The sequence below is a fragment of the Cyprinus carpio genome, chromosome A16 (assembly GCF_018340385.1).
Source record: "Cyprinus carpio isolate SPL01 chromosome A16, ASM1834038v1, whole genome shotgun sequence".
Classification (NCBI taxonomy): domain Eukaryota; kingdom Metazoa; phylum Chordata; class Actinopteri; order Cypriniformes; family Cyprinidae; genus Cyprinus; species Cyprinus carpio.
In genome coordinates this window covers 10694211-10707587 of record NC_056587.1, presented here as the reverse complement: position 1 = coordinate 10707587, position 13377 = coordinate 10694211, and the positions used below count along the sequence as shown (strand labels likewise).

General features: G+C 36.1%; 1 protein-coding gene across 1 annotated transcript in view; it reads right to left on the bottom strand.

The window, feature by feature from the left end:
- LOC109106312 (polypeptide N-acetylgalactosaminyltransferase 1-like) overlaps nucleotides 1-13377 on the bottom strand; it is a 92337-nt gene that overhangs the window by 43548 nt on the left and 35412 nt on the right. Inside the window, exon 2 of the mRNA XM_042771904.1 lies at nucleotides 11517-11637. The gene's annotated coding sequence lies outside the window, so the exon portion shown is untranslated. The remainder of the gene's footprint in view (nucleotides 1-11516; nucleotides 11638-13377) is intronic.

Below are 13377 nucleotides of genomic sequence, written 5' to 3'. Positions count from 1 at the left end.
ATTTGAAGTCTATTTTTCAGTAGAATGTACATAGCCTACTACTATTACTAAAATTAAACAAACATTATTTTTTAAGTAATAATCACACATTTCTTCCATGTTTTAATTTTAATAGTAAATCCCATTTGTTTGCCAAAAAATAAAGTTTGCTTAATTTTCAATAAATTAATGTTTTATGCCTTCATTTGATAACCAGAAAATTTAAAATACACAACACAGAATTTCTGAGGGAAAAAAAAATCATAAGGCTACTTTAAGAAAAAAAAAGGAAAAAAAAACATAAATTAAGTTGTTTTATGCATTCAAATAATTAGACATGCTAAAACACAGAATTTGGTAACAATAAAAAATATGGTGAGAAAAAATAAAAATTTCATAGGGCCCCAAACATGTAATTTTTGTTACATTTTTTATTAAATTGATGTGAAAATGTATACGTTTCATGGTTTTAATTAATTAGACATGCTTTTTGATTAATAAACTTTAATTTAACTATTAAAAAGGAGTCAAGAAAAATTTAAATGGAAAAAAAAACAGAATCCAGAAAAATTTAAACGGAAAAAAAGGAATTTGGAAAAAAATAAAACAGAATTTAGGAAAAAATAAAACAAATTTCATAGTGCCCCTAAATTTATTCTTGTGATGGCAAAGCTGAATTTTCAACATCTTTACTCCTGGCTTCAGTGTCACATGATCCTTCAGAAATCATTCTAATATACTGATTTGGCGCTCAAGAAACATCTCTCATTATTGTCAATTAAAACAGTTGTGTCGCTGAATATTTTTGTGGAAACTGTGCTGCACTTTTTTTTTTCTTCTAATGTTTACAGGTGCGACCATTAAAAGATATTTAAATGACTTAAAATTGAATGTCAAACAGAACGGAGCAGCATTGTGTTAGAGCAGTCAAAAGCTTGCCAAAAACCTCTGGCGTCTGATGTCTCTGAGGGGGTCTCACCTGCAGGCAGAGCGTGTGTGTGTGTGTTGAGCTCAAGGTTATGACTGGCACAGCAGTAACACCACTGTTCTGGTGGCCCTCGTCCATCACAGTGGCAACGCCAAAGGCTCCTGCCCATGCCAGCTGGGCCAGACATTAATCACTGTGACAACACACACACACCTGGGTGAGCACAGGCCTGAGAGATGAAAACAGACACATATATCCCTAGTGCATCGGCTCAAAACGGCAAAGTCTGACATCACAAATACAAACACAGTCTGAATGAGATCGTTTATGTCATCTAGAAACATAATAGGACAGGGTAGGTTACACAACAGAATGAAAATGTGAATGATGCTGAACGTGAGTGACTTGGAACAGAGATATGAAAGATATACACTCTCCTTTGGAGGAGGTTTGTGTGTGTGTAGTGTGTATCATTCAGCAAAAGCCCTATGAAGTTACATTATTATATAAAGAAAATGAAGTTGTGTCCTACTCCAGTGTAATATTTTTTTCAATGTATTTGCTGGACTTGTTGAAGTTTGCAAGCATCAAATCTATTTGCATAATTAAGACATATCCATCATATATACAGTGCATGAGGATGATTTCATAGTGGGTAGTTCTAAGTTAGAAAAAGCTGTAATGCGTTTCAGACTTTATGCCAATGACTGGTGATGACAGCTTAAAAATTATGTAACTGTACATATGTTCAGGACATATAAGAATAACTGCATCACAGGCACAGACTAATGAAATAATGAAAATAATAAAATAAATATATGAACTGGTCTACTGGGGTTTCTCCACTTTAGAAACATTAACCACAGTAAAGGGTGCTAATAGTGAATATTACAAATGAAGAACAGGGGAGAAAATTCAATTTCAGCCCACAAAAACAAATTGGGGGAAAGACACACATGAGGATTTAGAGAGAGAAATTAGTAATTCCAGTGAAACAATTCATGGGAAATTGCTCATTAAACTGTGGGACTAGATCACAGTACAGTAATGACTAATGTTTTTCACATTGTGAGAGAAAACAAAAAGCCAGGAGTCTGCGCTTAGGAAAATTACGTTTTGTGTAGCTTAAATATCACATAAAAAATACCAAGCATTACATGTCACGCTACGCATAAAAATGACAAACAACATTCAACTACCTTAACTCTGTACAAACAAATTTGAATAAAATCTCTCTTCACCATTCTGTTCTCTTATGCACAGTCCTGTTGTCCCATTCACCAATAAGTGCAAAACACACTTCCTTGGACAAATACCATTGTCTTATAAGCACTGGATGGTAATTGTTTCTCAGGATGACTTAGTGTATGTAAAAATAACATTTGCGTGACTCTATGATAAAGCTTGTGTGTAAGGACGCCAATTAGGTCATGTGAGGACATAGTGATGCAATTTTATTCATACAATACATTTGCACAGCATGTAAATACAGACAATTCGGACACAATTTAAAGAGCAGGTCAGATGGGTTTTTGAAAAATCGCAGTTTATAACGTAGCTATCCTTAAATGAAAACAATCTGCAAAGTTGTTAATCAAAAAAGTGCATGATAAATAAAGATATTGTCTCTCAAAAGAGAGAGTCGGTTCTGAATCGCCGTAACGAGTCCTTATATTTTCGACTCTTTTGCCTGTTTGCCTGTACGTCACTGGGTAACAAATTTGCATACGAACAGAGTCTGATCTGCCCACAAACACTTTTGCTATTAGTGTGTTTACATCATGTTGAGAAGACGCGGTGTTCAAGGATACCACAGAAATACAATTCGAGCCTTTTGTTGTGTGCTTGTCATTTTATCAAAAACTGCTTCTATAATCTGGGCTTTTATCTTCGTTGGCTTCTAATCTTCTTAATTTGGACTAACAAGCTCTCTGAACCACGACCTGTAAGTAGTACGATTGATACGTTAGGTGTACATTTTCAATTGAGTGCTCAAAATATAATTTTTTTGTGCCAATGTGTGATGTATACCTAGTGCAGCTTTAGGTTTCCAGGTAAAGCACGATATTACTGTCTTACTGAAGTAGTTCTAAAAATTCACAGTGAACCTAAGAATATGTAAATTATTGTAGACTGACGTTGTTCTAATTACTTTGTTTAATAATAAAGAATGTAGTGTAACACGCAGACTTTATAATAATTGTGAAGCTGCTGTTTATTGTGCTGCACTGGCAGTTACAGGGTTAATGCGGGAGAGATGAGTGATTTCGGCTGGTGCTCCTGTAATACAACTGTTCTGCGTTCTGATTAAAAGTTAAGACCAAGCGTCTTTTGTCTGTCGTTCTTCAAACATTACAGTAGACATATTTTGGTTTACAAACTGTATTGTTTAATCAGTTAGTCACGTTAGCACTCGGCTAACGTATCCACCTAGTGTTCACAGTTTAGCAGCTAAACTTTAGCTGTGGGCACAATTCGCTTGCATAAGTGTTTTTGTATTTTATGTCATTATAAGAACGGATTGACTATATTATTGTTTTATGTAAAGGTGCTTTGTCAATGGTAGCGCTGGCTAACTGGCTCAAGGACTCATCTCTGTGCCAATCACAACAGGTTTGGCCAGCTGACTAATCAGAGCAGAGTATGCTTTAGGAAGGGAGGGGCTTGCTCCGAACTTGCTTGAAACGAATCATTTCCTAATCATTGGCAAATGACTCTAATATTAAATGTATATTCTGAGAAAATTACAATGTTTTCTGACCTTAGATGCATTTAAACCTGATGTAGGGGACTCCAATACAATATTGGGACACTTTAAAATACCATCTGACCTGCTCTTTAAAGTACCACGTGACACTGGTCTTTAAAGGTGCTTTATGTAGGAATTGACACGGAGTGGTTGAAAAAGGTATTGCAGTCCAACTTCAAAATATTTGAAAGGGGTTTTTTTTTACCCGGCCCCTCCTCCTCAGACACATGCAGGTTGCCAGATTGACGACACAAACAGGAACGATGAATGAAATGAAATATGCTGTTTTTTCCACCAACTGGCAACCCGGGGTGCTGACATACAATTTGGTAAACTGGCAGTGGGCGGGTTTCACGAAACAAAACGGAGCCCAACATTCCGGCCCAGAACGCACATTTTCAAAAGAGAATAACTGACTGTAGCATTGTTTTTCAGATAAACATGTTAACTCAGCATGTTTCTTAAATATCTGCAAACATATTATGGTATTTTATGCTTTAGTAGAGTCAAAATGTTACATACAGCATCTTTAAAAAAAAAAAAATGTAGCTAAACTCAGCCTAATATTTTCACACACATTACCGTTTCAGACCGCAATAAAATCTCTAATAGCACCTGTTAATGCTGACATGACAGTATGCCCCCATGTAAAACAATTATTCGATTGGGACCGTAGGGTATAACATTACTTGCTCAATGCACGTATTGCACTTGCAAGGTACACACACAACACAATCAGCAAATACCAGAGCGGGACTGTGATTGTTCTTTTATGCTTCTGAGTTTCACTTCCTGTGTTACTTCCTGCAAGGGATTCTTAACATGTTTTCATGTCATGCAATATTCATGCTGTTATCTGATCCTGAGACATATGGACAAGCACACCACCTGTGTGTCACATACAGAGGGGGGGGTGGATTCCTGTTCAACACGCCACACACAAACAGGAATATGAGACAGCCTTCGGTCACACAAACAAATCCACAACATGAAACATGAGAGAAACAGACAGACATGTGGGAGAAAGAAAGGGACACAGGAAGAGAACGAGTGAAAGAGAAAGAACAGTCGCATGCTAAAGCAGAGAGCCTCTTAACAGCTCTGGCTGGCAGGAAAACAGATGGGCACAGAAACCCGCTCGCACCCCTGGTCGCATCACGCACACACATCGAGATGCGAGACGGGAGGGTAATTAACTTTCTTTGGCTGTTGCCGTCTGTTAGAGAAAAGCAAATTAAACCCCTACAGCATCTCCTTCTTCCTATTCACAGTCCCTCCATCTTTCTCTCTACGCCTCCACTTCTGTTATCTCCCATTCAAAATGTTTCAGTAAAGTTCTCCTATTTCAGACAATAACTAGAAAATGTCAGTCGATATTATGATATCTGTGAAAGCGCCTATTTCTTCTCTAATGCACTTTTTATACCAAATATACATAAAAAAACAGACAGAATGATAGAAAAACACAATAGACAGAACAACAAGCAGACAGAGAGAAATAACTATAGATATACTGACAGAAAGACATACAGAACGAACAAAAGAAAGAAAGACAGACAGATAGATAGACCAGACAGACAGACAGACAGACAGACAGATTGACAGAAAGACAGATAGATAGATAGATAGATAGATAGATAGATAGATAGATAGATAGAGAAAATGAAGAATGATAGACATAAATATGCTCATCTGTCCCTCACTGTAACATTTTTCTTTAATTCATGAAAAATTCAATATGGCATCTACACTTACTACAGTCAAGAGTTTATTTGCACATTCGTGCAGGTCTTGACTTTAGTACGACATTGAATTATGCATATTAGATTAGTCCTTCCCTAACAGCAGCCAGATAAATGAATTACAAGGTTGATGCCATTACAGTATGAATGGGTCCTAAAAATCTAACGAGCTACGCTTTATCAGATTTCAACTCAACATGCGTGCTAACCGCAAGAGCGCACATCCACACTGCACTGAAGAACAGCGTGCATGCAGCGGCCAAACGCTCTGAGCAGGGGGTACTAAAGACACCAGAAACAGCTCTATTTTTGTCTGACTGAAGTGTGCATATGATCCATGTGTGATGTGATTCATGTCTTTTTCAATTGGTTTGCTTGTCAGTTCTGGTTAAATATGCATCATGCGCACTGAGGGATCATATCACAAGATCTACAGTAAGAAGAACTAGTATAGAGATGGGGGATTTTTTCTTCTTCAAATTTTTACTTTAGCTTTAATATTTTTACTGGCAGTGAATTCAGAGATGCTCCTTCTAAGAGCGTTAAATTCCATGGCAGGTATAGTGACTCAGAATTGCCTGCTGTGAGCAATGATTCTGCTATTTTGCATAATCTGCAGGTCTATGATAGTTGTGCCATAAAAATTATACATATTTAGCCTGTCTACAGAAGAGCTGTGTATTCTTGGATTTAGTCTTGGCTATTTTATAATTGTTCGTCAATGTGCACATACAGATGTGATGCATCGTTTCATGAGCATTGTGTTTTTGAAATTGTGCATCAAGATTGGTTCAAATGTTCTTCTAACCGGAAAGAAACTCATTAAATTATCTTTCTTATTCAAACAGAGCCTTGGCAAGAAACTCCCTCAGTGTCAATACTGTACTAAATACCTTGGCATTTAACACACTACATACAATTAACACTAACACTCAAAAGGGCTTATCCTGCTGCAAAGTGTGCACTTCACACGTCATAGTTTGCATTGTGGGATTTTTCAAATTTAGGGTTTAAACACTCACAGTTAACACTTCACTGATTGTGGGTGTGCATAGCACTGTAGTGCAGTTCTGCCGTCAGTGTAGGGTACAAGACACACACGACTGCTACATTTCACTAACTTCCGTTTAGGTATCTTCCAGAGGAACAAAAGGCAGTCAGGTTTATGGGGAAGTTCAGGGCCATCAGAACCTGCTGAGTGTGTCACATGTTTAACTATCGTCAACAGGATTTGAGATAAAAATAAAAACTTCTTGTTACTGGTGTGAAAAAGCATGGTGTCAATCAACTGAGTCCCTGCCAGCATCAAATTTCAGCGTTTCTCCAAAAACATCAATCTTGAAAAATGAGGAATTACAATGAAGTACATTTGGCATTGCAACCATTGTTGACACTCAATAAAAATCACATCTTATTTGGTACCAGTAACATTGTCAAGATTATCTAACCAAACACAATGAATTCATTTCATTTATCAATTCTTTTTTATGAAATAACAATGGTTAAAAATAAGTGTATGTCTAATGCACACCCGAAGGAGCAGTTATGGCTTTTCCCATTAGATTTCTAAAAACATAATAACATATCCCTCTCACACATACTGTTCCTCCTAAAGCACTACATAGCAACAAAAACCACTACATCCCAAACACCTGTAGCACTTCAAACAATCATTTTGCATAAGTGGGGATGAAAAGATTTATTGGGACAGATGTGCAAAGTGGGCTGAATGCTTCAGTGAAGCCTGTACTAAATTTGTAGCTCTAAATATATTGTAAATAAATTGTAACTAATATATTATCTATGTATATATAGCTAATATATCTAACTAATATTTTATCTATGTATGAAGCAGACAATGTATCAACAGTAACAGTAAAGACATTTACAGTGTTACAAAAATTTCAAATAAATGCTTTTTTTTTTTACTTTCTATTCATCAAAGAAACCTGGAAAAATGCTTCCGCAAAAATATTAAGCAAACAAAAATATACTTTATAACATTACTGTTTTACTATATTTTTCTAATCAAATAAATGCAGCTTTGGTGAACATAACAGACTTCTTCAACAAACTTCTGAATTGTGTTTATATATCAGCAAAAACACTTCATGAAAGGCGATGTTTTCTTCTGGCTAGCACAAACCCCAATTATCAACAATTCACAGAACTGTTTCGAAAAAGAGAGAACAATAAGCACAAAGAAGCCTGTAACAGACATTTAAATACACAACTGAATAAAGCTCACAGAAACGTCAGAAACACAACCTACCTATACTGTGAAAAACAAAAGACTGATATGTGCAGATTCCACGTCTGAGAGAGAAAGAGAAAGACAGAGAGAGAGAGTAGGAGAGAAATGGTTGTTTCCTGTAATGATAATTCATCACGTATTCAGAAGAGGTGTTAAAAAATGTTCAAGATGTGGAGGTTTATGACTATGTATGGGTGTGTGTAATGATAAAACATCAAAGAAAAAAATCCAACTCGGAGCGGGACGGAGCTGCCAGACTTAGTTTCATAATTAACACACAAGCGAGATACGCTCCTGCATAATGAACACTCTGTGAATGACAGCAAAAGAATCGCGGCTGTTTAACAGACCCAAACCAGTTATCACGGTGAGCTTCAGTCTCCTAATGACTCCTGCAGAGCACATCCAGCTCCCGCTCTACAGAGACATTCAAGCCGGAGTAAAACTTCTGCTATCAGCTGTGTGTGGAAGTCATTTCTGTCTGGGCTATTCATATTTGCTTTTGTGGTTCACATATTCCATACCATGACAAGGCATAAGTGTGTGACAGTAGCTCGGCTGCTTTAAAAATAGCGTAGCTTTTATGACAGGAAGCTACTTTTGCCAACGAGCTGCGTTGTAGCACGACAAAACACTACAACACTGGTATTTTATTGTATTTGTCTATGCAACTGTGAGCTGAGGCAATAATCAAACATTTGGACACATGAATTATAAGTGCACATACCTGACTACTTGACATTTTGAAAGAAATCTCTTATGCTCACCAAGGCTACACTGTAAAAAAAATTCCTCCTACTTCAAACTTAAGTTCAGTTGCTGCTTTAAATTTGAAGTGTAATACAAATTGGCAGTGCAAGTTAATTATAGTTGAAAATTAATTTGATGAGTTAAAGTAGTGGAAAAATATATGCTGACATGACTAACTGATCCTATCATTTTTTTTCATTGTACATTCATTTAATTAAAAATACAGTATAAATATTTTTTAAACTCTCATTTTTTTATGATGGCAAAGTAAAATTTTCAGCATCAATACTTCAGACTCCAGTGTCACATGATCCTACAGAAATCATTATAATATGCTGATTTGCTGCTCTAGAAACATTTATTTTTATTATCAATGTTGAAAACAGTTGTGATTCTTTTTTCAGCGTTCTTTGATGAACAGAAATCTTGCTGAATACAATTATTCATTTCTTTTAATTGAATTTGATGATTTTAATAAATGGTTAATGATTTGTTGTGAATCATTAACTACACATTGTCACGGCAATTTAAGTCTCACAAACCTCGTTTCATTTCGACATGAACATAATGATCATAATTTGCAGTAATGTAAGTCTGAGTTTGTCATACTGATTCAAATCGGTAACTCAAGAGTTTGTGACACTTTCTGAATGACTCATTAACCATCTCATAAGAGTCCTTTGTTTGGGGAATACTGGTTGCTATGTATGTTTTGTTTATTTGCGTGCAGCTCAATAGAAAAATGTGTTTTCTTGCCGTTATTTTAGTAAGACAGTTTCTTTACACATTCATTTCAGACTGGAAGCTTACAGCTCAGATAACCCCTGGTGTGTGTGTGTGTGTGTGTGTGTGTGTGTGTGTGTGTGTGTCATGCTACTTAACCATATTTTGGGGACAAATTTGTACCCAAAAGTGAACTAAACCTGACAAAATCTCCAAAAAAAAAACTCCCTTTGGGCATGTCTTTATTATTAAAACTGGTATGAAGTAAAACATTTTTTTTAATTGCTACGATTAACATATAAAATCTATAACTATCTGTGTATAAAAAATGTGCACGTGCGTGTGTGGACCCATAACCAAACATGATATATATGCAGTATGATAAATTCCACTCTTTCCTGACATAGGAAAAACTAATGTCCTTAAAAAAAACATATTACTAATACCAAAGTCAGCACTTCAGTAGAGACGAATGGAGAAAGAAGAAAAGGAGGAGGATGTAGCTGAAAAGACGAATGATTCTCACTTTCCCATGAATCCCATGTGTGTTTATAGGGATGAGCCAACTGGTAAAATAACACTATAACAGGATCCATGCTTTAATAGGTCTGCAGTATTACCCAGAATTCAACAATAGCGCACAACCTACCAGTCTAATTTCAGAAACCGGCAGTGAGTGGTATTGTCACCAGATATCAGACAAAGTGCTGAAGGAGTGTGTGTGTGTGCATGTGTGTGTCAAATGGCTGGAAATAGCGGGATATAGTGAACAGGAAACTTTCAAGGCTCCATGGTTCTATTCTCAAAACAGCTAAAAAAAGCTTTCCTATTTTTTGTTTTAAGATAACACAGTCAAAAATATAGAAGAGTGGCAGGAAATAATTATGATCTCTCACAGAACCTGAGGGAGGTTCATTATGATGCAGAGCATCCACATGCTTTAATGTCAAATTTGGTATAGAAGTCGGACTGAGGTACAATTAGGGGTTGGGTACCGAAACCCGGTGCCAAGTTTTTTTTTGTGGCTCTTTTTTTAAGTATCGGTTCAGGCACCGTTTAGGCACCGGTACCGTTTAAAAAGTATTGATTTGGCACTGGTATCGTAAAAACCCAATCCCAATCGACACCCAACCCTAGGTACAACTGCACTTCCCCCAGGCACTTCCTCTTCCTCTAACAGATATGCCTTGAGCATAGGTTCTTTCAAACCAGCACAGCGAACAAGCCACACACACACACACACACACACACACACACACACACACACACACACACACACACACACACACACACACACACAAAGACACATAAGAGCGGGAAACAGTGTGACAGAGATGTAGGGAGCTGTAATGCAAAAACTGCACCCAATGCAGAAAACAAACACAAATTGATTATCAATGTAAAGCCTGGCAGCAACAGCAAGTGCAATTAAATACTTCAATTTGCAATCATTCAGCCTTTTTGTGGTGTAACCCAGATTAATAAGCATTACTGTCTATTTAAAGTTTACAGAGCTACAGACACACTCACATTAAAACAAACTGCAGAAAACACTTTTCAACCCGGTGTTTCTTCAACTCAGGGAGCCTTTTGATTCAATTTGTTTCATTTTGTTACGCAAAGATCACATTAAAAAAAAAAAAAAAATCCCCTACCTATTATATTATTTTGCTACTTTGAATGCTTTATATGAATAAATTTAGCTTTTTTTTTTATCTTGACCCACTTTAAATCTTAAAACATAAAAATCCTACAAAAGTATTACTTAAATTATTAAGCTTACTAAATAACTATTACTAAAATTACAATAAAGTAAAATAGTGATATAAACAAACTATTTCAATGTTATTTTTTTTTAAATGATTTATGTAAATTTTTAAATGACGACTGACCCACATCATTTCCACAGCACAGAATAAAATGGCCCATCATTTCCAATTAAGCTGTAATTTTGTTAAATTATGAAAAAAAAAAATGACACTAAAACTATTATTTAATCGAGTGACATTAAATTAACTTTAACATTAACCTTAGCAAGACAGGAGTCAGACGTTTTTTTCTTTTTTCTTTCAAAAATGTAATTTTCATCACAGAAAGCAATTAAACACAACATCACTTGCAGTGCAAAAGTCCACAGAGCTAACAAGTGGCCATAGTTGACCACCTAATTACGTAAATTAAAAAAAATGCTATCACATTACATGCGGAAGGACTGTAATAGAGTTCTTCGCTTTCAGACACGGAGAGTATATGCAAACTGCTTCGTTATCACGCTACATTAATCATGCATCGTGAGTAATACAGAGCTGACATTAATTCACACTTTGGATCATAAAGAGACTAACCATAATCACATAATGACATAATTTCTGCTGTATATTCAGTGCATACCTTTTGAACTGAGGTCAGAGAGTGTGAAGGAAGGCGGCCTCGTATCATACAGCACAGGGGCTCCAGATGAGGGGAGGAGCTTGAGGTCCCGCCACAAAAACCTGTTACTCACGCATGCTCCCTGTAACATACAAGACAAGCATTAGACAGCATTAAACATTTAACAGCATTTAACAGTGATAGGCCACTAGGCTGTTTAATCAGGTTGGCTGATAATCTTCGTGAATGATCATAAATCTACAGTTTTGTCAGTGAATAATGCACATTTTTAAGTGTTAAGTAAATATGATTAAAATAAGAATTTGTCTAAATGAATCAGTTATTAATACAAATACAGTGGGGTTCAAAAGTATTGTGTGCAATCTTAAACCCACTTGTGAATGCAATTTTTGTAAAAATTTTGTCAAATTTGTATTCAAATATAACATACTTTTCAATTAAAATTTAGTTTAAATTAATATACACATTTTAAAGACATACACCTATTGTTTTCAATTCTTCAAAATACTAAAAACAACATCATTTCAGGTTTAAGTTCAAGTTCAGTCCCAGTTTCCTCCCATAATTTTAATGTGGACTATAAATATAAGAAGAAGAAAAAAACATATATAACCTATATATCTACATATAGAGAGAGAAAATGAAAGAGAAAATAAAACATGAAATCATTTTCAAAGCTCTAAACCTCTAACCCATGTCACATATATAACACTTTAAATAAATTCTGTTCAAATACAAACTATTACACTGAATAATTAGACATTAATTGTCTGTTGTTTATCAAAATGTCTCATAACGTAATGTACATCAGTGGTGTTTTATCAACATTATGGTGAAAATGGATACACTAATTAAAAAGTAAACAACTCAGACGCTTGAAACCATAATTTTTAGTCACATCCGAATCAAAATAAAGCTCTTATGACTTTAAACAAGAAATGATCGGTAAATAAGACAACAAATAAATAGCAAATAAAGGTACACCCTTGTGGATCATAAAATGACAGAAAGCACATCAGATGCAGCATTTCAGACAAAACCTTAGAATTTCTTTTGCAAATGCAAAAACTTATGGCTAGGCTAAATACGTAATCTAAAAAATAATCTCTAAAAATTGTTTAGCAGATGCCCCACATTCTCCTTTTAAAAAGGTTTCAAGAGAACTACAGAAGAATGACCACAGTGACTGGTGATTAAGGTTCAGACTCGTGGGAAATCAGAAATCACTATGAAAATGAAGCAGTCGCATGCAAATCTATCAAATGAAGAGCAAAGTCATGGTCGGAAACGACTACAAGATTATTTCAGACAGTCTCTCCTCCTCTAAGCCGGTGCTCTTTCCAGCCTAATATATTCTTTTCCTTTCCTTCATTACCTCAACTGTAGTGTTCACGCATTGTGTGTGTGTGTTTGTAGAGATGATGGAGTCAGAATCAGTTATCCCGGGTTATTCTCCTACGTGCGGCTCTGGCGTACCGCATTCTGAGCTAAGATGAATAAATGATCAGCATGCAGCCCAACATCTCTATCAGACGGACAGTGACACTCGCACACACAGTAGCAGTGGGGTCTTGAGTAAGGTGCTGGTCACTGAGCCGCTCTGCTTCATCAAAAGCACTTTTCCAATCCCTCACACACTGTACAGACCTTTCCACACACACACCGCATCTGAACCCAGAGACTCTGCTTGTTAGAAAAACTTCCTAAAAACCTGATTGTGTTTCTGAGGTGTTTGACATTTCTAGCAATAGAGCCAGGAACCATGGCAACAGCTGCTAGGTGAACAAAGGCCCAATTAAAGACTCTCATCTACTGTGGGAAGGTCACTAAGGCAACAAACAGCCTTTACATCAGCCTTTAT